The sequence below is a fragment of the Pelodiscus sinensis genome, chromosome 2 (assembly GCF_049634645.1).
Source record: "Pelodiscus sinensis isolate JC-2024 chromosome 2, ASM4963464v1, whole genome shotgun sequence".
NCBI classification, from domain to species: domain Eukaryota; kingdom Metazoa; phylum Chordata; order Testudines; family Trionychidae; genus Pelodiscus; species Pelodiscus sinensis.
The window spans coordinates 76,421,349-76,448,422 of NC_134712.1; positions in this window are offsets into that span (position 1 = coordinate 76,421,349).

The following is a 27,074-nucleotide window of genomic DNA, read 5'->3' on the forward strand; positions in this document are numbered from 1 at the left end:
GGTGTCTTCAGAGACCATGGATTCACAATTGAGGAGACTCACTATGCAGATGACTGCATCATTCTCGTACATACATTGGCCAATATGTTAAGTACCCTAAACCTTTTTGCAAATATCTAGCACAGCCTGGGTCAGTCTTTTAACATCAGGAAAATCAAGGAACTCTACCAGCCGTCGGCTGCACAAACTATTCTCATATATTCACAAAACACCTTTGTGGAGAGCCCCTAGAAAATGTGGACCATTTTCCATATCTTGGCAGCCGCCATTCCCAAACAGCCAGCACTGACACAGAACTCGAATACAAGACCCACTGTAAGACTACTCAAATGAGTCTTCAAAGGTAGGGATCTGCCAATGGGCATCATGCTCTTGGTTTACAAGGCAGTTGCCATCCCCGCCCTTCTCTATTGGTGTGAGACCTCACATGTCCTGAGAAGACCAATGCACTAAGAGCAGCAATCTCTCTGTAGTCACTATAGAAGTACAGGTTATGAAACACCAACTCTGCTGTGTGCTGTGCTGGCTGCTGCGTATGTAGGCCTGACACTCTCCTTTCGAAGCAAATGCCCTTCTCCCAGTTAAGTCAGGGAAGATGGGCTCACGGTGGGTAGCAGAAGCTTTTCAAGGACATTCAAGGAAAGTGCACCTTAAAAAGGGAGGCATCAACCCAACAAATTTCCAGGGCACAAATTTAGCTCTTCAGTCACTGAAAAACTCACCAATGAACCCTCTTGGCAGACTTCATTCTTGGATCGAGGGATAGCCGAAGAAGAAGAATTTATCAGTGATGGTTATATGTAGTGCATGAACCCACACTGCTATGCCAGCATAGTAGAGACAGAATAGTGCAGATTTGGTAGAAATGACTGTTTAGAGAAAAATTAGAAGCAATTAAGGGTTATAAATAAAGAGGAAAAGTGAACAAACAACTTATCCTAGTGAATTTATGAAAGTTATAGTAAAATGGAATTACTTTAATAGGCCTTGCCAGTCTGGACAAGAATAGGGAACTGTAGAAGGTAGGATGCTAATGATATCCATAGTAAGCATATGTGAAGTCTGGGTATCCAAACATCAGCTTTTCAATACACAGGACAATGATTTTCAATTGTTTTTCATTAATGGATCCCTAAACGTTTGTAAATCTTACACATAAGTCTACACATCCCCAGGAGCCCATGGACCACAAATTGTAAACCACTGATACATTATATATAACAAGAATCTGTTGCAAAGTTTAGACATAGTCTGCTGACCCTCATGAATCCAAAGACCACAGGCTGAAATTTACTGATATAAGATTTTTTACTAAAAAAAGAAAGAACAATGAATTCCACCACATTCCCATAAAGCCATGAAAGGAGATGTTATTATTTCCTGCCTTTATAATGGGTAGAATGAGCAGCTGAGCTTTCAAAGCCCAATCACTTTGTACTTAACAACCAGGTACATAGAGAGTTCTTGGATTGGATTTTTCTAAGGTCATGTTAAGTATCTGTTCTGAAAACCTGGTCACAGAGTTACATAACCAGACACTAAAAATTGTGCAGATGGGAATTGAAGGTATGTGCTTGTTCACTGATGGGCATTTCAGATTTAACAAATCTTTTTTTTTCTTTGGTCACTGATAACTTCCTTACATTCTTGTTTGCTTTTTAAAAATGACACAAAAATGATAGGTACAGTGTGCCCAATTACTGTCACTTAAAAAAAAGTGCACAGTGGGCTTGTTTGTATGGGCGGGTGGTTTGACCTATTGCATGGTTTGCCTGTATAATTGCATTTCAGAGCCCATCCTGGCATTGTTAAAAGCTGTCAATTGATACTTGTTAGATGTCAGTGTCAGGACATGAGCTTCTGCTTCTAGCAGAGGTGGCTGGCTCAGAAATCTGGGCAAGGTGTGCTGTACCTTCTGGGGCAGGACTGCTGCAACAGGAGCCACCCATAAGGAGAGACTGTGGAAATGAACATGGTGGAAGGCCACAAGTGAGATGTGGAGACATAGATGCTGACTCCATGGGGGCTTCTGGGTTGGGGCACCTGTGTAAAAATATGAGTGGATGCTCAGCAGTCACCAATCAGCTACCCTCATCCTCTCAGCACCTTCTTCCTGCCCACTGGTGATGAGCTGTTCAGCAAGATGTCAGAGGTGCGGGGGTGGGGGACAGAGGCATGAAGAGGTGGCATGGGCCAGTGCAGAGGAGGCAAGAGTTGCGACAGGATGGAAGCAGAAAGAGGTGAGGTGGAGCCTAGCATGGAGTGAGGGTTGAGCACTCCTGAAAAAGGAAGGAAGCCATCACCTGTGTGTGAAGGACACTAATGGAGAGTGAAGGGCCCTCTACAATGTGAGGTACAGAAGAAGACAGAGGAGAGAGCTCTAGCTAGAGATGGGAGGGGGGAGAGAAGACATTTTTACTTCATTCAGCAAGAGGCTATCCACAGAAATGGAGATAGGTGCCAAACTTATGGCCCACTGGACACTTGGTGCCATAGGTGCTGACTTCTCCTCTAGTCAGGGGTGCTCAACCCCTCTGCCACAGGCCCTACTCCTATTCTACTCTTTCCTCCAAACTCTCATCTTTTTTTTGCTCCAGTCTGCCCTTAGGGAAGCAAGATAGGAGTATGAATGGTTTTACCTGAGCCAAGGGGAATTCTCCCCTACCCTTCATATAGCTGCCAGGCCTGCTTAGGAGAAATGAAAAAAAAGAGGAAAGCTGAGAGCCAAAAGCCAATGAAAGCTCCCTGATTCTCTTCCCCCTTCAAATTAGAGGCATCTTTGAGGCTGCTTTAATTTGTGGAAGCTGCCCATGGTCCTCAAGAGTCCATGTGCCAGCTTGGGATAGCTATAGTCCAGCACACACCTTCTACTGAACCTCTGTTATTTGGTATGCCCTCTTGCACCAGGGAGTAGAAAAGGAGGTGTAGGAACTGAATACTGGAGACTTGGTCATATAGTTTGCCTGGGACATAGGTAATCAAGCCTAGTGGTTAGAGCCATATTCTTGGTTCTTTAGTTGCCTTCCAGGGTTTGAGCCTTGAGGTTCAGATTTTCAAGCTGCTCTCTGTTACATAAAAAAGTCTCCGCCTGAGCTTACTTGATTTATATACATGGATTTTCCAAAGCTACACCAAACTGTAAGGTCTAAGGTTTTAAACTGCAACTCATTGTGATCTTTGTCAAATTTTGTAATCTGTGTAACTCTCAGAAATGTACTGTAAGCTGCAATTTTGTAATCTTTGTAACTTTCAGCCACCTTGCTTGTAACTTTCCCTAAGATGCCTTCTCCCCTGAGTGAACGGAGAAAGAGTGTGAGAGTGTGTTTGAAGAAGGCTTGGAACAATGGAGCACATTTCAATGAGTCATCACAGTCTGGGAATGCTCCCTGCTGGATAAAGGGAAGTCTGGGCATGCTCCCTGATGACAAGGTAAATGAGTCACAGGAGCCATTCAGATACAATATAAGTAGAGGTTGCACATGTGAGACTCTCTCTTTTTTTCTTTCCCTTGCTCCTGAGAAGCTCCTCTCCAATGTCTCTCCTCTTGACCAGCTTCCCCAGCCATGATGAGCAGACAGACCCTCCAGGATCTACATGCCTTGGCTCCTTCTGCAACCCATATGCCTGTGTAAGAGTGTGAGTGCCTGAGGGCAAGAATGAATGGGTGTGGATGAATGGAGGGGTGTGTGCTTGCTTGCTTGTCTGTCTGTCTGTCTGTCTGTGTGTGTGTGTGTGTGTGTGTGAGAGAGAGAGAGAGAGAGAGAGAGAGAGAGAGAGAGAGCTCTATCTTCTTTAGTTTAAATCCTTGGTGGCTATTCTCCCCTCTTTAGTTTTACCTAGTGGAAATAAACCCATACTAGTGTAACCTTGGGTGGTCTCCAGAGAGACTATTTTGGTGTAACACTCTCCACAAACATGAGGCTAGAAACTTGCTTTAAAAAAATTGAGTCTCATGAAAATCACGCAACTCCACAAGGAGGGGCCTTAAGAAAAATACTAATTCTTGTGAGACTCACAATAAAATGGTGAAAGTTGGCAATATGGCACATACTTTTGTCTGTGATTGGGATGAAGCCAGTAACTTATGTCAAGGCAGCCCATAGCTTTATGCATACCAAATTTAGTTTTTATTTTTCCCATTCCCATTTTTTTTTACATGGACCCATGCAGAGAAGTGCAGCCTCCTTACACATCGGGTTAGGTTCATATCTCAGCGTTTGGATTTTACTGACCACTGGGACAGAGAAACACTGTTAGCAAGTAACTATTAGTACAGATTTTGCTGTAGGTGACTGTAAACGTGTTGGGCCGTGCGCCCCGTTTTCACCCGGTGCCACTTCCCCTTCCCCCATGTTTCCTTTACCCCTTTTGAGCACCCTTCAGCATTCGAGTCTGTTTTGTCCAAAGTTCGCCGGGTCCTCACTTGCCTGGGATTTCGCGGACCCCTCAGCAGGGACCGGTCTCTCGCCAGCCGTGGGGAGAGGGGGGTCCGGGCCCGCCCCATCTCACAGACCCCAGCCCAGGGCCCTAAGGACACGGACGCTTCTACTGTCCGGTCCAACTGGCGGGGTGTCCGCCGTAACTCGCCAGCCCGCAGGCTCCCTTTGCCTGCCCTGGGCTACTTCCTCTCTCCGTGGTCAGATATCCCCTTGTCTCCAGGCTCACCTCTTTGCCTTGGGTTCCATCTGCTGCTGGGCCTTGGCAAGAGGCCGCTTCGTCGTATCTTCCCTCTCTGCGGCATCTCCAGGATTTTAAATCCCCGTGCCAACTCCCGGACCGCCGGGTCCCGCCCCTTCTGGCGTGGCCCTGCTTCCGGTCTGTTGGCGAGGCCGTGGGCCGACGTTACGCCCCCCACATTGGAGCCCGTCCTGCAGGCGGTGCGTGGGCATCCTGTCGGGGCAGCCGCCCGGGAACAGCTGCCGCACAGCCAGTATGCCAGCCCCTGCACCACTCGGCCCGCGTCACGTGGTGTGCCCTACGCCGCTACCCCGCCCCCTGCCCCGAGAGCTGCCAGATAAGCGGCCACCGGCGGGACTGGAGTGCAGGGCGCCTCCGCCCCGTCACAGTGACGTACCCCTTTTTTCAAACAACATCTATCAAGTAGACGTGATTAGCCAAATTAATGTGAAGTTAATGCCCCTAACCAGCATAATTTGTTCTCAGAATTTCATGCAGTGTTTATCTAACAGCTTAAAACAAGGATTCCATTTGATCAAGTGATCGGAAAGAGTTACTCGGTGCTACACAGGAATGAGCTCTGTTACATAGGACTTGTTATTTTTCATTACAATAAATAAAAGAATAAGTTTCAATAATATATATAACCAGGTGAGTAAATGTAAAAATAAAACATGTGATTTTCTTCTTTTGTCATCTGGCTTGAGACCTGCAGTTCAGGGGAGTTCCCTAACAACCTCTCAGTAGAAAATAAGATTTAAATATGGAATTTTAGGTGTAGATTTTCAAAGGCATAAATAGTAATTAAGAGCCAGACTTCCATTGAAAGTTTCTTTGGTGGAGACATAGTCCAATGGGCACTATGTAAACAAAAGAAGCCCTTTATTGGTATTAATAGATCTTTTAAAAATTATTCTCTGTGGCTATTTTATATCATAGCCTTTCATTTATGGAAACGTAAGTTCAAATGACATTTGAGGGGATAAAAATAATTTTGACATAGCACAATACAGCGTGGCATGATTAGCAGTTGCTCATGAAGTGTCCTACCTCTCACATGGCTCTACCCTATGAGATGCTGAACACCTGCTAAGTGATCCTTCTTACAATGAAGCCTAAGAGACCCAAGATTGAAATAGTAGGTTTTTTGCAGGTGGATTGGCTGAGCTATCTGGGGAAGAGTACAAAACACCTGCTCAAGCAATACCTGACTCAAGTCGAACCAGTGCAATTAGTCTCTCATTTTAATGAGCACCAACATCAGTCACATTTTTTAAAAAATCCCCCATCCTCTGATTGATTCATTCCTACAATGTGGTGAGCACTCTCAACATTGTTGGAAGTCAGTGCGCATTGAAGGATTGCAGCCTATCTGACCAACTTCTTACTGACATCCACAAGTAATGGCTATTTTAATTACACACTGGACACTATTCTAACCAAAGTATCTCATGACCTGTGAGTAAAATGGATCATCTAAGCTGGAAGATTGATCAGCTGGATTGAAATGATTGATCAGAATGGCTGATCATTTAGGACAGAGTGCTATAGAGAGGTTTTAATCCCTCTAAGAAAGAATGTTTCCTTTGTTTTGTTACACACATCTCTTTTTGTGAAGACAGTCTTGTGGTGGGTTGGATCACCAAGGTCCCCTAGTGACTGGTGTGCTGTTCATACCAGTGAGCCGACCTACCTGCCCTCTGAAGCACACCACCAGCCTATCCTACTGGGCCAGAAGCTTTGGTCTTCCTCAGCAAAGGCACAGAGTTGAGGTTATAGCCCTTCAGCAGAGTAACACAGATGCTGAACCAGCACAAGCTCTGGGAGCTTAACAGCACCTAGAAGCACAACCCTCAAAAAGGGATTTAACCCCCAAATAAATCCATCTTACTCTGTGTAAAGGTCTCAGAGCCAGGTCATAAAGATTAATATTTCAACCCCTTTATCAATAAAAGATATGCACAGCTGTTGTTCCCCTCCCCCAAATAACAATTATTTATGCTGGGCTTGATAATAAACATAAGTATTCCATTAAATATATAAAGTAGGATTTAAGTGATTGCAAGTGAAAACAGACTGATTATTGGAGGGATCGTTAATGGAATGGGATATAAGAGGAATGTTAATTTGCTAGACATTGTGAAAATTAGGTTGTATTTTGTTTATTTTAGATTAAAAACTTGCTTTGATCCATCCGTTTGTTAGATTTTTTTTAGTGTATTAGGTTTAGCTGATCTTTTCTCTGGCCTGGGTTTAATCACTTCTTGTGTATTCTCTTTGGGTATGGCGACAGTACAGTGTTATTTCGAAATCTCTTATTTCGAAAGTTAATTCGAAATAAGTTATTTCAAAATAACGCATCTACACACAAAATGCATTTCAAAAACACTGAGTGGACGCTGAATCACGTTTAAGGCTGGCCGGAACCAGGTCTGGCAGGGCATCAGGTTAGGAGTTACTTTGTGTGGCTGCTGCCTGAGGCTATCTGAGGCCTGTGCTTAAAGGGACACCCCCTGGACAGCCGGTTCTCAGCTTTCCCTGCTTCCTTGCCTACCTCGATGAGGGACAGCAAAGCATTTTGTCTTTGCGTGCTCTGGTTGCCCTCACTCAGGACACTGCAGCACTCTGCAACAAGATGCCAGAGCTGCCCCTGGGCACTCTGGTGCTTCTCATGGACGCGTTGCCGCAAGCCTGGCTGCACTTTCTGCAGGCTTCCATCCGGAAGGTCCATCGGGGGGCTGTCAGTATCCAGGAGGCCCTGCGGGAGAGCTTTCACCCTGAGGAGCAATAAGAGCCTCCCTGGTCTGCCCCACTGGGGGCTTGTGCCTCATTCCTCCCTCATGTCCTTCCACTTACCCCTCCCTAACCCCCCCTTCCTGATGTCAAATAAAATACATGTATTTTCATGAACACAAACTCTTTATTTAACAAAACTGGGGAGGGGGGAATGAAACTCTGGTGAGACTGGGGAAAGGAGGTGGAAGAGAGGAGAAGAGAGGGTGTGAGAGGGGACGGGGAAACTTGGGAGGAGGGAGTTGGAAGGGGGAAGCAAGGGGAAGAAGGGAAAGGGGAAGCTCAGGGTTCGGGGGTCTCGCTGAACCAACTTGATTTTCATGCAAACCTGCTCCTGGGTTTGCATGTGATCTTTGGTGGCCATACTGGCAGCTATCCTGACATAGACAGCCGTGTTCCTCTGTCTAGCGTGGAGATCATGGCCATTGGGGGCATCCCCCTCCAAACCTGAATAAAGTCCATGATCTTCACCCTGGACCAGGAAGGCGCCTGCCTTCTCCTGGTGCTGGCAGGCTCCAGGGACCTGGCAGAGTGCTTCTGGGGAGCAGTGGAGGGCTGGCTGCCACTGGCTTGCTGGCTCATGTTTTGGGGCCACTGGGTCAGGGACAGTGACTGCTGGCTCTGGGCTGGCAGGCTTGGAGCTGGCACAGGCACTGTGGCCAGAGTCAATCCCTTTAAGGGCTCTGGGGAGGGGAGAGGGAGAGGAGTGTTCTTGTTTGAGGCTGGAGTGGCCACCAGGGCACCCTGGGAAAGCTGGAGGCCCTCTATTTTGATATAAGTGTCTACACAGCACTTATTTCAAAATAGCTATTTCGAATTTGGTGTTATTCCTTGTGGAATGAAGATTACCAAATTCGAAATAAGTGCGCCACTATTTCAAATTAATTTCAAAATAGTGGTTTGGCTGTGTAGACGCTAGTAAAGTTATTTCGAAATAACAGCTGTTATTTCAAAATAACTTTGCTGTGTATGTATAGACTACATGGCTCCGTCGACGGAGCCATGTAAACTAGTTTACCCGGCATAGGCAAAGAAGCAGGGATTTAAATAATCCCCGCTTCATTAAAATAAACATGGTCACCCACTGATCCAGCACAGCGTGGCACTCTAGACCAGATCTGTCAGCTGGGGAAGCCTTTACTGACCAATCTCTTATGCCTCGTAATCCCCGATTCTTTGCGTATGCTGGTAAAATAGTTTACATGGCTCCGTCAATGGAACCCTGTAGTCTAGACATACCCCTAGAGTGGGGAGGCAGTTTTCAAAAGCCAGCTGAAGATGTTCTTTAATTGATTCCCATTCCTCAAATAGTATTTCCTCAGGATGCGAATCCTTTGTTTAACTCTCCCCATCCCCAGGGGGAAAATTCCAGATTCAAGATGGATTCTAGCACCAGAAGGCATGGTCACATGTCTTTGTGGCATCAATCACACTTTGGCCTTATAGGAAAAATAAAACCATATACAAATCATTGCCTTGAGCACTGGACCATTAAGTCCTTTAAGTACTTATACTGGCTCTCACTAGAAATTCTAGATTAATAAGAAGATTATTATTTCTAACTTCACATACAATAATGATACATGGACACAAAGAGAATATACACATTCAGGGGATCACAGGCTCTTAAATGATAGGTTATTGAACTGTTTTGCATAAAGCATATTTGAGTTTTTTTCAATATGAACATGATATTTCCATAAAAATATGGGGTCATGACAATTCCATTTCTTAAAACCCAAGCTTTACAGTTATGCCAGTTTCCTAGTGCTGAATACATACTGAAAAATTGCTGTACTTATCGATCTCTGCTAATGCAGATAAAGTATAAAAAAGCTTTCAGCACAGTGAATGTTTGAAGGATGAATGTCCATTAAGCAACAGGAATTTTGTTTGTACTTCATACTTAAGGAATCTAACAATTAACATTCCATTAATGATTCCTACAATAATGTTGTGGGAGGTTTTCAAGGATACATTCCATGATCAGATGATTATATGCTGGGCAAGAACTAAGAATGATTGAACACAGAAATTAGAAGACAAGGAAATAAGCTAGGATCCCTGGAAAGTCAGTATTTGGCCTCTTGTAAATTTGATTTTGAATTTTGTAGACTCTGAGTAGACAGAATTACTTGCTAAACGCTTGTAAATTGAATGCGGGAGCCCATCCACTGATATCAATGAGAGTTTTGACATTGATTTCCATCAGAGCAGGATTGGACCGTCTGTGAGCAAGGAGACAAAGGAGGAATATTAATGTCTTAAGGAAGAAAGAATTGGTAGGCCAATTCTCCCTATCAGCATGATAAATAGCTTGGTTAGCAGCCACCCTAAAAACAAAAATTAGTATCAATATCTCTGTGCCAATTTCAGCTATTCCTTTTCTGAAAACAAAATAAAACTTTTTTTAAATGCTGTGTTGCACTAAAACTAGAATTGGAAACAGAGCCCTTCCTCAGAAAAAGATATGGTGATTGAACAATTGGTGGTTGGTTTAGTTCTAACCCCTGTGCTAACAGCTGAATGTACCATTTGTTGCAAGAAATCTTGGGAGAAATTCACTGACTTGGCATGATTGCACCCCCTTATGCTTAGACAGCATCTGCAATCCTGAGAGCTGTTGCGGTCATAAAAGTTTTTTTTTAAGTTCTATGCCATGTTGTTTACTATGTACCCAACTTTATTAAGAAAATCTAGACTATGGAGGCACTCTAAGAGTGGAGAAAATAATTAGAAAAAATTAAACCCAAACCCTGGTGTATGAGAACCTATAGAGCCTTTATTAAAAATCAGATTGAAATTACTGCTTCCTAAAAATGTCTTTGATTCCACTGAGTACAACTTCAATAGATGTTTATTGTACCTACATAAGTAATACACACAGTTTATGAATCTATTATTTATAGCACTGTAAAACCTTCAATAATTGACCAGGATGCACAACTTGACTTATTCCTCAATTGCATAGTATATTTATAGGGGCAGAGGGTTCCAATTCTGCATGCCTTCTTTTCTGAGTTCAGTGCAGAAGCTTAAGCCAGAGAGGCAAGGGAGGTTAAAAGTGACTTTAAGCCTTATTCTCAAGCTAGTGGAGGGTTTGCCTGGCCTCTAGTGTGAATTATATTTATGTTCACCTCTATGCTGCTCTAACTTAATGTCATGGCTGCAAAAACTCTTTGTGGGCTCCTCACAAACCAAAGATGGCCACAGTGCTGCTGCATTCCAGCCATGCCTCTGTACTTTCTGACAAACCTCACCCATGACCCTGAGTCTGGGAGGAGGATGAGGAACTCCTTACATATGGGGTATTTCCCAAGAGCCCGTTCTTCCTGGTGTTACAACCCTTTGTGACACTAGAGTGATTTAAAGGAGGCACAAGGCACACACAAATTGGGCCCAGAGTGCTCAAGTAATATGTTAGCATGACCAGCTCATTTCCATCTTTTATTTTTTTCTGTAAGTTATTTAGGTATTGGTGGCCAACTCTGGACATTCACTCATTTGTATTTAATGACTTTAGTTCTTTTCCCGACTTAAAATGTCCATGGGCAAATTGGAGATTTTTTTCATATATTTACAAATTAAAAAGTCAGTAGCCAAAATTGAGTGTTCATTCGGATGGGTAAACAGCTCTCTCAGCCCTAGTCTACACTAGGGCATTATTTCAAAATAACCCCCCTTAGGTCAAATTTATAAGAAGAGCATCTACACTAACTTTGAAATCTGTACTCCTGCCGCTTATTTTGAAATCTCTACTCCTGCTTTCCTCGGGGAATAATGCTAATTTCAAAATAGTTATTTCAAAATAGTGTTAGTGTGGACTAGCTGCTGCTATTTCGAAATAACTACTCCACAGAGGAATTTGAATTAATTACTCCCCAGTGCTTCCTGGGGCTCTAAGTCGAGGTAGTACATCCACGTTTAGGGAGCCTGCTTTGGACCGTAGTGGGGACATGCTATTTCAATTTTGTAAAATTGGGAGTTACAGTATTAAGTTAAATTTAGTTATTTTGAAATAATTTCCTACTGTAGACATGTCTTTAGCTATTTCTCATACAGAGTATCTGAACTCTAAAGCTGTACAAGCTCAAATGATGGCTGATATGACGATTGATCAATTGATTCTCGCGTCTAATTGGTAAAGTTAATTTGATTAAAATGGCTATTCTGTTGAGGTACTTGTATCTATGCCACTTTGAACTTGAACATTCCAAAATGTTTTTAAAATATTAAATAAGGCCATAATGAGCTTCCCATGATCAAGTAAAAATGTGATGACCATCCATTGCAGATGGGCTTGCTTTGCTAAAAATTCAGTTTTTATTTTTGGCTTCCACAGCTTCTAAATGTGGCAGAAAGATTAAAAGTTTCAGCCATCAAGACACGATAAGAAAATGGCAGTGGTGTTTGTAAGAAATATTATACCCTCAGAAGGATACTGCTACTCTGGAACAATCTTGATGAGCCAATTATAGATGTCAAGCGGTTTTGGGAGGGTGCAAGGAAATATCCAGATTACTGGTAATATGGTTGCACCTGGAAAAGTTTTCTTTTTGTAAAAGGATAGAGGCGTAATAATCCCCAAAGGTTTAAGAAACCTACTCCATAGTCCATATATCATATTTTTAGAACAAAAGGGATTATTTATAATCTTCCATTGATAAATTTTACATGCATTCAACTGAGAAACATCTTCTGTAATTAGGATAAAGAAATTATTGATGGTTTATTAACTCATAGTTCCTGAGAATGGACTCTCAGTAAGCATTTCCACAATATATAGCAAATAGCTATGAATCACTGACATCAAATAGTAATATAGGGTTTGATCCAAAGCCCAGGAAAGTCAATGAGAGGGTTTTTTTTTCATTGCTTTATGTAGGCATCGAATCAGGTTCAAACTGTGTATAGGATAAGAGAGACATGTAACAGTGACCTGGGTGCCCATATTTAAATGAGATAAGATTTGAAACAAACTAAGCTACATCTTCTCTGTTGATTCAGTGTTTAAATGTTAATACAGGTTTTATTACAAGACCGTGAGGCAATTTATTCTTTGTTCTTCTCCTTTATTTGCTTCAGAACAACAAAAGAATAAGGAATATGTCCTGGCCAAATTCTAGTTGGGGAAATTACATTTTGTTTGAGCCTAAATTCATCCTATAGCGTCAAATAAAAGGGCTCTTTGCTTCCACTCCCAAAACTTGTATGCTGTTTCTGTGATCACTAATCAGCTGCCACATCAGACAGCTTCATTTAGCTGTCGGTAAAGAAGATTGTTGTGTGCAGTTTTTGTAATAAATTGGTAAGCCTGTAAATCACTTTGAGATTCCTTAGAATGAAAAAACACTGTGTGTGTATGTGTGTCTGTATTATTTTAAGTCCTTTGTTTATGGTGGGCTGTCTGGACAATTTCTGAGCTACTCTACATTGTTAAGAAGTGCTATTAGAGGTACAGATTTCTCTTTATTTCAAATCAGTTCAATTTATGTGACCACAAGTAAAGGAATGAGTGGTAGCCATGCCCAAGCTAACTTTAGCTACTGTTCTGAAGCCCACACCACCATGCCCATGCTACTACAATTATTCACGCCAGCTTGATTAAATCTATCATGGATTATGCTTACCTGCACTACAATAACACCTTCATTTTCAGTATAGACATACCCTAAAAATGCAATATACCTGATCATTAGCAAAAATCTAGGTATTTCCTCACTTCTTACACAGGCAATTCAGTAGGAGTTGGCCTCCATCAATGGCATGGAAATATTCATTAGGGACTGACGTATTTGGCCCTACTTGTAGATATGTCTTGTCAGCATTGACTTTTCAAGGAGGACAATAAAGAGAGCAGCTGTCAGGCTTCATAATGTAAAGGTTAGGAGAATATCTGCTTTTCCTTACCTTACACAGGTCTACAAAATCTTGCACAGCATTTTGTCGTTCCAAGAGCTGCTCAACCATGTAATAAGTTGAGTTCCAATGAACTGAAACCTCCTGTTTTAGGTGATGTTTCAGCAAGTTGTTTTTTGGCTGTAGCTGGGTCAGGATTTTTTTTTAAGCACTTGACAGAATGGCTGAATTGTTCAGATCCTGTGTGTCATTTCCCAAGATATTTGTAAGTGATCCTATTATGATTCAGGAAGTCAGTGATGAACAAATTTACGGAGTACATGAAGCACGATATAAAACCATCACCTGTGATGGCATATTGTACATACACATTGTAGAGGGAAGGAAAAGGAAGGGAATAAGAATATAGACTGAAAAGTAAGCAAGCCACTGTCTTAAAGGATACTGTTCAATATATGCTTCTCAATTCACAAATACTGAGAGGAACAAACACTAACGGGACTAAGAAAAGCCATTAAACTATTGTTAAACCTCCTACAGAATAAGGATCAGAGAATGAGGTTTCTGCCTCATAACATTTACTCCTTAAGCCTAGGAGAGGCTGGTAGACTACATTCCATGAACACTGGAATGAATAAAGGTGCAAGAAATGGCCAGAAGAGAAAGCAGTCCTGGGGAATTATTGGTTGGATGGGAAAAACTCAGAACACTGTCGCTTTAAGGGCCTGGGTTCAGGAGCCTCATAGCATAAGTGTAACACTGACAGACTCCGGTCTTCAGCAGCCACGGCCACACTGCCTGTTTTTGTGCAAAAACAGAACGGAAGATAATATGCAAATGAAGCACAGGAAAATACTAATCCGTGCTTCATTTGCATAGGCTTTTGTGGAAGAACTCATAACGAAGACATAGCCCCAGAGTGTTTGCCAAACTCCAATCTTACGGTTATTTCATTCATACACAAGGATACCATGCCCCTCTGCTATTATCATAATGCAGGTTGGAGAACATGTAGCGGAGATCTGTGGAGGCATTTCAAGAAATTTACCCTGGCCAGTGATGATCAGAAGGAACTGGAAACATTTCCAGGAGCTACTTGATGCTCCTACTGCAGCACAGTCTAAATAAGAAGTTCTCTTCAGGCAATCTTTCCCACAGTCCTCGTCATAAAAAAAGTCCTTGTGAATGAGGGATGTGCAAGTCCTGGAAATCCTGAAGCCAGAAATGTGAGGCTGCACCACAAGAGTTGCATTTAAATCACACTAGGAAAAGGACAAATCAAAGGACCACACCACAGGAGGATCTGGATGAAGGTGCCACTGCTGATCCAGACAAAGAAATAGGTGCACAGGGACCACAAATCAAGCTCTATTTCCTTTAGTTCCTGATATCCGAGTTGACTCTTTTGATATAGTAGATGAGCAACTAGCAGAAGATACCCCAAGAGAACCTTATTGTTGTCTGGCTGTGGTAAATAGTGAAATGATCTGAGAGTGACAATCCATGTATTATACACACTTTATGCTAGAAAAGAATTTTCTTCATAGAATATACAACAGCCACATGAGGAGATGTGACACCACCCATAGATACTCCAGCCAGTTCAGAAAGAGCTCTTGCAGTTGGCCCATGCATTACCTTGCTCAGGCCATCTAGGGCAGGAAAAAACTTGGATCAGCTGTTTGCATGGTTCTTCTGGCTGTAAGTTTTATAAATCTTGCTGGGAGTGCCAATGAGTGGTACCTAAGGGGAGTGATAGAGCCCCCATACATTCTTTTTACCTCTCCTTGATACCTTCTTTGAAAGAGTAAAGCCCCTGGAAAAGAGAGTGAGAGGCAACATGTTTATTCTGATCTTGGTACTTCATGCAATCAAGTATTCGTGTGCCCTTTTGCTTGGTAACCATTTGGTAGTTGCTAGGGAACTTGTAAAAATATTTTCCTAAATAGAGTGGCCTACTGAGATCCTGACAGATCAAGGGACTAATTTAATGCCCTGCCTATTAAAGAACATTTGACAGCTGTTAAAGGTGAAACCTGTTTGTACATCAGTTAACCACCCTCAAACTCAGCAGTGGGCAATAATTTTTGATGGGTGGCTACTTCAAGATTTTGGTAAGTTGTCAATGGCTGCACTTTTCTATGGAGGGCGTGCAGGGTCTGGGACAGGGGTTGGGTGCAGAAGAGAGCTTGGGGTAGGGAACTGGGGTGCAGGAGAGAAAATGCAGTCTGAGGGGGAATTTGGGTAAAGGAGGGAGTTGTGATCTGAAGCAGGAGCTTGGGATGCAGGGTCCAGGAAGGGGTATAGATGCAGGAGAGGATTCTGGCCTGAGGAGAGGGGTCTTAGGAAGGGGTGCAGGTCTGGGAGGGAGTTGTGACCTGGCATGGAGGGGAAGGATGGTGCATAGGGTTTGGGTGGTGACCTGGGGCAGGAGGGAGTGATAGACTGGGGCAGGGAGTTGGGAGGAGGGAGGGACTGAGGTGCCAGAGGTAGGCTCTGTCTGGGAGGTGCTTACTTAGGCGGATCCCAGCCAGCAGCCCTGCAGGACCAAGGAAAGCAAGATGGATATAAGAGGCAGAGAAGGCAATGCCTTCCCAAACTGCCAGACTGCCTCCCCTCCACTCTATATCCAGATGTTCTAGTGCAGGGGAGGCTTGGGCCGTGCACCTCCCACCCTCCCCATGCTCTGGGGTGGGGGAGCCTGGGGCCATGTGCTGCTTGCCCTCCCTGTGCTCTGGGACCAGGGAGGGTAGAACTGCATGCCACCCCACCTCCCCATGGTGTTCCAGGTATGGGGGCCCTTGTCTCCCATGGAGGGCAGGGTCTGGGGAAGAAGGGGTGGACTTGCATCCCCCAGTTCTAACCTCACCCACTGCTCATGTACAGGACCCTGAGGAAGGTTCTCTTCCTGCCACAGCACCCGGCTGCTCAGATTGGCTGGCTGCTCCCTGTGGCTCTCTGCAGCACAGGGAAGGAGAGGCTTCGTGCACTGCCCTCCCAGCAAAATCTCTCAGCTCCTTTTGATTGGTTTCCAGAAACTGGCCAATAGGAGCTGAGCAATTTTGCTGGGGACAGGGGCAGTGCATGAAGCCTTCCCCTTCCCCTGGAGCCCGGAGCAGAAAGCCACAGAGAGCAGCCAGCCCCTTAAATTGGCATGGGGCTGCTCTGAAGTGGTTGGCTGCTTTGTGCCTGAAAGTCCCGGCTGGGTGGTCTGTGGGCTGGATCTGGCAGCTTGGCTGGCTGCATCTGGCCCAGGACATATCCTGCCCACCCCGCACAAAATGATGGGCTGAATAATATAACTGCATTGTGAAATCAATGTTCCAGATATTCATGAAGACAGATGCTAAAGTTTGCAGTTCAGGAGGTTTTCCAATCCTCTACAAGTTTTCCGCTCTTAAATAGGTAACAGACATAGGGATACTAGATCTAATGAAGGAAAAATGAGAGTTGACCTCAGTGGAGAACTAATATAATCTAGTACATCCACCTGATGAGGGAGTGACTAGGAACCCTGAGTTCAGGAAAATGTGGCTAAAGCCCAACAATCTTAGTCAGAATCAACCCATCTGAGAAAAAGTATTTCAGAGCACAGACTGAGATCTCCACTTCTACCTGAGCTCAGAAAGTACACCGTTATCTTAGGGGTAGGAGCCGTATGAGATAATGAAATTAGCTCTCACCCAGCCCTGGACCATTCTCTTCTGGCAGTGTCTCACCTGCCTCTACCTGCTTTGCCAAATATCTACCATCCATGTCCTCCCAGACCTCAGTGCCCTTTCTCCTAAGTATTGCCCCATGACAGCACCTGTGTTCTGGGGTCGTCTCCTCCCAAGGAATCCAGTTCCCCTTTTGTCCACCACTTGCCTCAGTGCCCCACTTCCATTCTTCATCTATCCCCCTCCTCAGGGCAAACTGCAGTCTGAACTGGCCACCATCAGCAGCAAGGGTGTGTGTGTGGACCTGCAGACTATTTCTCCTATCCCTACATCCTCCAGTATCTTCTCAAACCCCTGTATCAGGGCCTGAGCCCAGGAGCTAAGCTGTCTGGAGCCTTGCTGGCTCACTTGCCTCTTCCAGCACTGCTCTGTCTATGGTACCCAGATCCCTTAGTAAGCAAAAATCCTTCTCTCTCCAAAGCTATAGAGAAACTGAGTTCCGTTAGGCTAGTCACCTTTTTATACAGTCCATATGGACTCTGATTGGCTGCCTCAACCTGCCCTCTCATTGGCTGCTACCACAGCCATCTCAAAGGGCTATATTTAACCCCTTGTATTTCAGGATAGGGCAACTATCCTATCACAGTGTCCACATTGGATGGAACAATCCATTTCTGTTTTGATTTCTGAGGAGTCAATGCCATTTCCTGTATGTCTAATGCCCTTCACAGATGAGTTACTAGATCAGTTGGGGAAGGTTAAATATTTAACTACATTAGATCTGACAAGAGTGCTACAGGACTCAAAGTTTTGTGTGAAAAGTGCTTTTACAATTCTGACTAGTCTGCTCCAGTTTACCATGAAGCCTTTTGGACAACATGGAGCCTAGCCACTTTCCAGAGACTTATGGATTACATGTTGCAACATCACTAAAATATGCATCACATATGTCAATGTTGTGGTGATTTTCAGCATGGCTTTGAAATTGTATTTAGATCACATCATGGCAATTCTGCAATCACTGAAGGACAACAGGCTTATGGCCAGCCTTATGAAAGGTACATTGGGAAACTAGGACACAAAATACTTGGGATGCTAGGTGAAGAATGGATAAGTGGTCTCTGGAAGATAAAGTTGATGCCCCGAGAAAAAGACCAGTGCCTACTACAAAAAAACAGGGTGGGTTTTTTTTGGGGGGTGGGTGGAGGGTTAGTTAGTTAATTGTTACTGATGATTTGTGCCCCAGCTCATAACTCTTGCCACTCCACTCACTGATCCAATGAAAGCAATTCTTCCCAAAACAACTACAATGGACTTATGAATGTGAATAAGCCATTAAAATATTGAACGATTTCTTGTATTCCCAACCAGCATTAGAGTCCTAATTTTGAGTGTCCAATTATACCACAAACCAATGCCTCAGACTTGGGCCTATGAGCAATTTCATAGCAAGCCCCTAATGGACAACCCTAGTCTGTATAAAACAGCAGTTTCCCATACCCCCTTGGCAATCTGATTTGGTGGTTTATTAACCTCGCTATTCAAACTAGAAATAAGTCGCAAATTTTAAACGTCAGCTTCTAGACATATTGTTATATTTTTGCCTGTTAGACTCAGAAGCCTGTGATAGCCAATATTTTCACCCTGTGTAAGTACTTGAAACAGGTAATCACATCACCTCTTAACCTTTTCTTCAATAAGCTAAATTCATGGAGATCTTTACATCTTTCATTTACTGAAACCCAAAATTTTAAAAGCAATTTGTAGCAGTGTCTCAGAGAGAAACCTCTAAAACTGCTGTTGTCCTTCTTTAGCTTTTCAGTGAGGGAAAATGAAACACTTTTGGTAAAGGGCACAAAGAATCACTTTCTGCTTTTGTCTTTAAATTGCTGGAGTCTTTTTTGTTGAAACATCCGGATCAGGTGAGTTTGGGGCACACAGTTAATTAACTAACAGAAATACCAGATGTTCATTGACTTTGAAAGAAGAACAATGAAAACCTGTACATAGAACTCTTGTATTGTGCTGCTCTTTACGGCTGGATCTCTGATTGTATGCTGTGAACTTCATGGATGTGAAGAGCTCTTTTGGGAAAAGGCTTCTTCCTCGTAGAAAGATTATTACCAATGCGAGAAAACCCCCTCTGTTCTTTTGATTTACTTTCGGAAGAACGTGATTGCAGTGTGACCGTGACTCAGGTTTTGTTGGAAAAACTGCCATTTTTCTGACAAAACTCTGTAGTGTAGACATACCCTAAATTAAGACTGGGGCTGGGTCAGCTTAAGAATCAAGGCAGCTCCAGTACCCTGTTTAGCTCCCCTGCATAAATTGTTTCTTGGCACAACAGAGAATTTTAGTATTGTCAACCTGAATCTTTAAAAATCATAAGCAGGGCCCCCAAATCATGAAACTTTAACAAATAATACATTTGGGATTGTTATTATTGGACCCCCCATTTTGAGAGCCTCTGTGCTAAGAAGCACTCAGATCACACGTTAAATCTTCCTGTACATCTGAGAGAACTAGACAGTTTTTGTGGCTGTTGTTAATGAATGTTGAGATTCTTACCTAATCCCCTGGCTCCAAGAGCTGGTGTTTTAAGAAACACAACAAAACCCGCAAGACTTATGAGAGTTGGCAATGCTGGAATATGGTCCACTGAGTTAACTGAGACTATTCAAATGACAACAATTATCCATGTACATATAAGTGTCCTTTAAACATTGGATCATCTACTCTTTGTCTCCAAGGTTATTGCTTTTTTCCCCACTTATATCTTTTTTTCTTTGCTTATTTTTTTATCAAAATGGGCTCTCTGGTGGCTTACACCCAAAATTTAGGTTTTGTACATTTTTATTAAGTGTGTGTATTTGTTGGGATGAAGGGGGTGAACCCAAACACTTTAATTATATATTTTTTAAATTAAAATTAATTTTGTTTGCTAAGATTTAAATATTCTCCCACCGTGTTTCCTCTCCAATCATTACAGTGTTTTCCTAGTGCATGAGAACCAGTCGGCAAATCTTTTTTGTAGAAAATTATTAAAAACAAAAAAGTGTTAGTAACTTTTTTACTTTGTACAACTAGGGTATGTCTACACTACAGCGTTATTTCAAAATATCTAATTTTGAAATAGTTATTTCAAAATAACGCGTCTATACACAAAATGCATTTTGAAATAGCTTTGTGCTATTTTTAAATAGCGCATCCAACTGACTGGACACTGAATCGCATTTAAGGCCAGCTGGAACTGGTTCCAGCAGGGCATCAGGTCAGAATTTACTTTGTGGCCAGGGCGGCCAACAGGGCACCCTGGGAAGGGCTGGAGGCCCCCTATTTCGAAATAAGTGTCTACACAGCACTTATTTCAAAATAGCAATTTTGAAATTGGCGCTATTCCTCATGGAATGAGGTTTACCAATTTTGAAATAAGCCCTCTGCTATTTCGAATTAATTTCGAAATAGCAGTTAGCTTGTGTAGACGCAAGGAAAGTTATTTTGAAATAACAGCTGTTATTTCAAAATAACTTAACTGTGTACACATACCCTTAAAGTGTAAGTAATGTGCAAGAAGAAAACAAAGATACATGATGAAAAGTGCGTTTGATTTGTTGAAAATATTTATCACCTTAAACAATCTACAGTATAATCAGTAACGTATGCAAGATATAAAAAAAAGGTAATGTTTAACCTACCTTTTTCTTTTTTATTGCAATTTTTCTGGTAGCTTTACCTAGCAACCTGGGCTAACTGGCAGTCAGGACTGTGCAAAAGTGTCTTGATTCAAACTCCTGAATTTTTGACTGTTGATTACTCTGTCGCTTTCAAAAGAGTATGGCACATTCTATCTGTGGGTTTTTTACTTCCCTCATCATTCGGGTATTTCAGTGCTGGCATACAGTTGTTTATTGCACCACCTGCTTGTTTTCATCTACTTTCAAGATGGGTGTATGCGATATTACGCATCCATCCAGCCATTATCATAACCACAAAGTAGAATCACAGAGGCGGAGGTGTATGTGGACTTTACTGACCGAGTGTCACTCCTGACTTGGTGCCTTTTCTGGAATGCTGACACTACTAGCTGAGGAAAAGTTGTAACATGGTTTGTTTAGTGAGATAAATCACTAACAGCAAGATGTGGTTGAGACAGGTTGTCATGGTTACTTACCAGTTCCCCAGAGTCACAACAGTAGTGTCCCAGAGGGGACATGATTCTACTTTATGCATATTCATGAGGCTAGCAGGTGCTTTGCCACTTTAATTTTTTTTTAAATGGCTAACTGTAAGAACATGATAGAAAACATGGACGAGTAAAAACGACAAGGAATGGACTCATGGAGCAGACAGGAAGACTGCAAGGAAAGAAACCTGAAGACCACTGCAAGATTTTTGAATAAATGTAGTGAACCTCCTTCCTAGTGACAGAGGAAAATCAGTGATGGGAAACAACATTCACATAGAAAGGTTCTGTAAAGAAACTTTACAGAAATATATGTTTATGTTTGAACCGTGGGTGGCACAATGGTCTAAGCCTGGGGCTAGCACGATACAAATAAATAATATTATTAACTTTAAAAATCAACATTCATAAAGTTCCCTACATGCTGAGGTACAAATGAAAGGCTTTGTTGTAGCTGAATGAAACTAACTGGAATGACTTGTTCTCTAGTAGCTGACGGGCTGGACTATGAAAACCATATTTCACTGATGGACAAGACGCCAACACCGCACTCATATTCAGGAGTTAAGCCATTCTTTCCTGTCCTGGTAAATACTGATGAAGGAACATTGAGTGTAGTGTGTGATAGTGTAAACACCTTAGTCATAGGAAAACATACAATAGTTGCATTTTATAAAAAAAACAATTTGTATCTGTTATGGAAATATTAAAGGAATGCCACCCATTTCCTTTTCCTGTCAGTTTTGTGTCCTATACTTTCAAGCATCAATGGCATTTCCCTTCAAAACCTGATGTGTCATTCTTTCCCAGCATTTGATATGTTTATAACTTCCTATGTTATTGTTATTCCTGTTAGTGATTGATACTGTCAGTCTATGGAAAGGCTTACAGCGGCCTACAGCTCCTCATCCTTACCCTCCTTATGACAAATCTGACAGAGAGATGAGGGAAAGAACTGGAAAGTGTAAAGACCATGAATGCTGATTTTAAAAGAGCCTTGAAGTCTGTGCATCTGTTTACCTAAGTATGCCATTTTCTATAGTATGTAGACATTTTAGCATGAAAGTTACTGCTGAAACTGCACTGGGACAGATCAAAGTGACAATTGCATTGTTCTAGAAATCCCTTTTGTTTGTGATGATGTGGCTTTTAATGCTTATAGCAGCGCAACAATCCGATTGCAAAAGCTTGAAATTGCCTCTTCAATAGAAGCAAGGTTCTGATTTAATCTAAGCTGACCTTTCCCCTGCATTTATAAAATGTATGCCAATTTGGCTAGAAAGAAAAACTTTGAAATGTAAATATACAACTTGCAGTTGAAGTTGCTTTCACAAGCTAGGACACAGAGTACCTTTTGATGAACAGCAGTTTTCATTAGAGCTGTCAAAGAATACTTCCCTGTTAGGAAGCTAAGATTACATTTAATTTAAAGCCAACTCTTCCACCACCATCACTTATAGACACTCTTGGATCTGAAAGTGAGGTTCTAATAACCCAGTGAGCCATATGGAATGCATCAAGGTGATTAATGCTTGGCTATGAACACACATTGAATTCAGTATATCTTCCTCTTAAATTAATCTATCCTGTTTTCATTGACACTGAGGTAAGTTTGCTCTATACTTGCTCACATGAGGAACCCCAAGACTGCAGGATCTATCATCCACTAATCACTCTTGATATAATACTAATCCTGAGAATGTGATAAAGTAAAAAAATGTGAATTCATATTCACTTGTAATAAACTGAGGTAATTAGTCAGTTGAAATGCAATAGAAAGTGACAGCCTATGACACATAAAAGACTACAGACTGACAAAGACAGAGCTATTCTTGCACTAACATCCATTTCTTCATCAACACTGAATTTTTTCTTGTCTCTTGGCATTTTGATTACATTATAAAATTAAGGGCTAAAATTGCGGATCTACACTTTTTCTCTCCTCTTTGAGACTAAAAAATACAGAAACCCTCTTGTTTAATTTTTCCCGTATCACGTTCAATGACTTCACTAGGTGATGCGTGTGTAGTACCTACATTCAAAACTGCAGATGATTAAACATTGTACAGTGTTTTGTGAAGCTCAAATGTAAAGGCACCAGAGAAGAATAAAGGTGGGGGAGGGGCTCTGACAAATTCAAGAGACTGGACTTGAACTGCAAATTTGGTTAAGTTCCAGATCATAGATTTCAGCTTCTTAGATTTAGGGCCAGGTTTTCAAAAGTTTGTCTCAATCAGACATTTTAAAGGAGGTTTTCGGAAAACGTGGTCTCAGGCATGCATGCTGAGCGCATCTGACAATCTGACCCTCATTCCCTAAAACAGAATTACTGTTGCTATAGCATAAGTGATAGCATGTGCAAGAACTGGAATAAAGTTGACCTTTGAGCTATTGTGCTGCCTTGGAAGATGAGTAAATATATGGACTATGTCCACTCCCTGCTTCAGTATCTTATTTTTGAATGGAGAAGGCTATGTCCGCACTATGAGCTAGGGCTGTAGATTTCCAGCTTGCATGCTCTTAGTCACACAAGTGGACACTGAACTAGCTTGGGTATAAATAGTTATACAGCTGTGGTAGCATGGGCTGGTGAGTACATAGTCACCTGTTTCAGGTGAGCTGCTATTTGCCACTGCTGCCTGTGCTTGCACAGCTATGCTACTGTTTCTGCTCATGCTAGCGCTCACTGAGCTCATGTGAGTATGTGTACGGAGGCTGGTGAATCACACCTCTAGCTCCTAGTACAGATATTGCCTAAGACTAAAATGAGTGGCCACTTGTTCAAAAAAGTTCTTACAAAGCTCCAAGGGGATAGAGAGCAAAGCTGAAATTGGCTGAGTTGAGATTTATTATTTTAATGCTGTTTGAACCATTCTTTGTAAGCCATTTAGTTGAAAAAATGGTGCTTGTGAGTTGATTACATCAGTCTATTCCCCAGTAGATGGAGTTTGCTATTTGGGCCTTTTTGACTGGTAGCCTAAGTCACATGGCATTGTTTTGGTTCTCTCATTGGATCATGGGTGGCTGGTCACCTGGCTGTTGCTGGAAACTAGCCCCTAGCCCCTCCTCTTTTGCCTGTGACCCTTTCCCTCCCTTTTCCTTTCTTCTCCTCTTACCCACAGGAGCACAGAGCACATCCCACCACGCTCCTGGCCCCAGAGATGGGTGGTTGGAAGGCATAGCTGCAACACCCCCAGCCCTTTAGTGCAGCCCTAGCCCCAGTCACCCCAAGTCCCCACAACAGTCCAGCCAACCCAGATCCAAACCCTAGCCAGCGAGGCCAGGACAGAGCGCCAGGAAGTGTAGGAGACTGCCTGGGGTTGGACAGTGGGAATGGCCATGCTAGGCCAGTTAGAGAAGCACAGCCTCCCCCAACCTATGGTACCTACTGCCCATGGATTCTTCTACTTTTGACAACTGTCTTCCAGCCAAGAGGAATTTGTTGGTTAACCAAGTAAATTGAATTTCTTGGTTGCAAGCAAGATGCTCACTATTGGAAACCACATTTGTGAAAAAACTTGCATGGCATAAACAGGCCAAACCAGAAAGCTTGGGACAGATCCCTAGCTGGTGTACATCAGTGTAGCTCAGACTTTAACTTCAAGGAAGTCAGTGATGCATTGCCAACAAAGACATAATACCATCAGCTAAGGACTGTGCCCCTGGTTTTTAATTCAGTAAGTAGTTTGCCAAAAAGGTTTTTTCCCCTATTCAGCCAGCTCTATTCAGATCAGAAATAGCAGGTTGATTTGCCCGTTCACAACAGAAGTGAGATAAATGTGTTTGGTATGAAGACATCTTAATCATAGTTTACATTTAACCCTCAGATTCCTTTAGGTCACCATTCAAGTTATTCATGCCAGTAAATCACCTTGACCACTACGGAAAAAGATAGGCAGGCCAACCGTAGCCTGTTTTCACCTTAAGCAATCAAGTGGTTTAAAGCACAGGCACGTAAACAGTTTTGCTTGCACCTAGGCTATGCCATGAGGTCCAGTGGGATTCTATTTTAATCTTGAGAGGCAGTGTGAGGGATTTTGTTTTTCACAGGGGCTTTAGCCTACAGTTAAGTGCAAACACCTGCTGAAGTACTGGTAATTAGTAGGTAATTAGTAGCTAATGTTCCTAGAATTTAAAAAGAAAAGCTTACATAAGTAATTACTTACTATTCCTTATAATGTGCTGCTTTTCCTGAGATTTCATATCCCCAGAACATTTGCCAAGTTCCTAGGTTCCTCAACATACTAAATTGTTTATTAATTACACACGTATATTGCTTGTAGAAAAAAATAAAATGCATTAAAATGTAGGAGGCAAGAATGACTTATCTGTTAAATGACAGCAGAGAACTCACTGAAAATGAAGGCATTTGAAGCTAGTAACAGGAGCATTTTTTGCTTTGGGGGTTTTTATGGGTGGCTGGAGTTGTGGAAGAGCTTCCCTCTTCTCGTGGGACCCCCCATTTCTGATGATACATTTCCTCGTAAGCTGAAGGTATCAGGAGATGGGTGTAGAAGCCCACTACGCCAGATGAGAGTGACTTGAATCTTGAAGCTGCAGTTTGGATTCTGTGGAACAGCCTCTCCAGGGAAGAGTTAGAAATTGCATTGTTTGAGCAATTCTTGATAGACCCTACAGACAAGACAACCCAAGTGGTTTTCTCTCACCCTCAATTCCATGGTTTGTTGGAAGAGAGTGAAGAATTCTTTCAGGAAGTTTTCCATATCAAACGCAACCTAACATAACAGTGTTGCGAACTAACAAAGAGATTCCACTGGTTATTAAATACCCATTGGATTTGTGTTTGCTTGATTTAAAAAAAAATAATCTTTCTTTATTTAAAACTGTTCAAGTAGGAGTTTAGAGGCTGCAGCACTTGTGTGAGCCTGAGATCCACTGTCACGGGTGACTATCTAGAAAGTAGTTTGGGCTGAAGCCATTCTTTAAAGACAAACCATGAGGTACAGGGAGAGAAAGCTTCTTTTTATTTTATACGAAGCTAATTTTCACTTTGCACTTGGCTCTGAATGAAAAAAAACCCACCTGAATTGGACTAATATAGATGAAAGCTGCTAGCATGCAGCAAGTTAACATAAGGCTTTGGACTCCTAGTGGGTTTTGTGGCCTCCAGCATTTTGTTTTTCATTTCAGATCAACTAAGCTGAATATATATTGTGGGGAAAAAAAAGGAAAATTAATTTCCAAAAAATGATATTTTTGTTTAAAAGGTTCATGGCACTTAAAAGAAATACACCAACAATTTTGTGTAGTTTGTTAATGCACATAGAATGATTCCTCTGAGCTACACTGCTTGGCGATGTGCTTGTTGGGAGATTATACAGATTGGTGGGGTTGAGGCCATGAGGTTGGTTGGTCTAAGCATCTCTCACAGCACGCATATCCCATTACCTACTATACACAACTTATAGGCTATGTCTACACTGGCATGATTTTCCGGAAATGCTTTTAACGGAAAAGTTTTCCGTTAAAAGCATTTTCGGAAAAGCGCATCTAGATTGGCAAGACGCTTTTCTGCAAAAGCACTTTTTGTGGAAAAGCGTCCGTGGCCAATCTAGACGTGCTTTTCCACAAAAAAGTCCCGATCACCATTTTCGCGATTGGGGCTTTTTTGTGGAAAACAGTACTGTGCTGTTTACACTGGCCCTTTTGCGCAAAAGTCTTTCGGAAAAAGACTTTTGCCCGAACGGGATCAGCATAGTATTTCCGGAAAAGCACTGACAATCTTACATGAGATCGTCAGTGCTTTTCCGGAAATTCAAGTGGCTAGTATAGACAGCTGGCAAGTTTTTCCGCAAAAGCAGATGATTTTGCGGAAAAACTTGCCAGTCTAGATACAGCCATATAGTGTATTTTTTACAAAGAAACTCACTACTTTTTTTTTC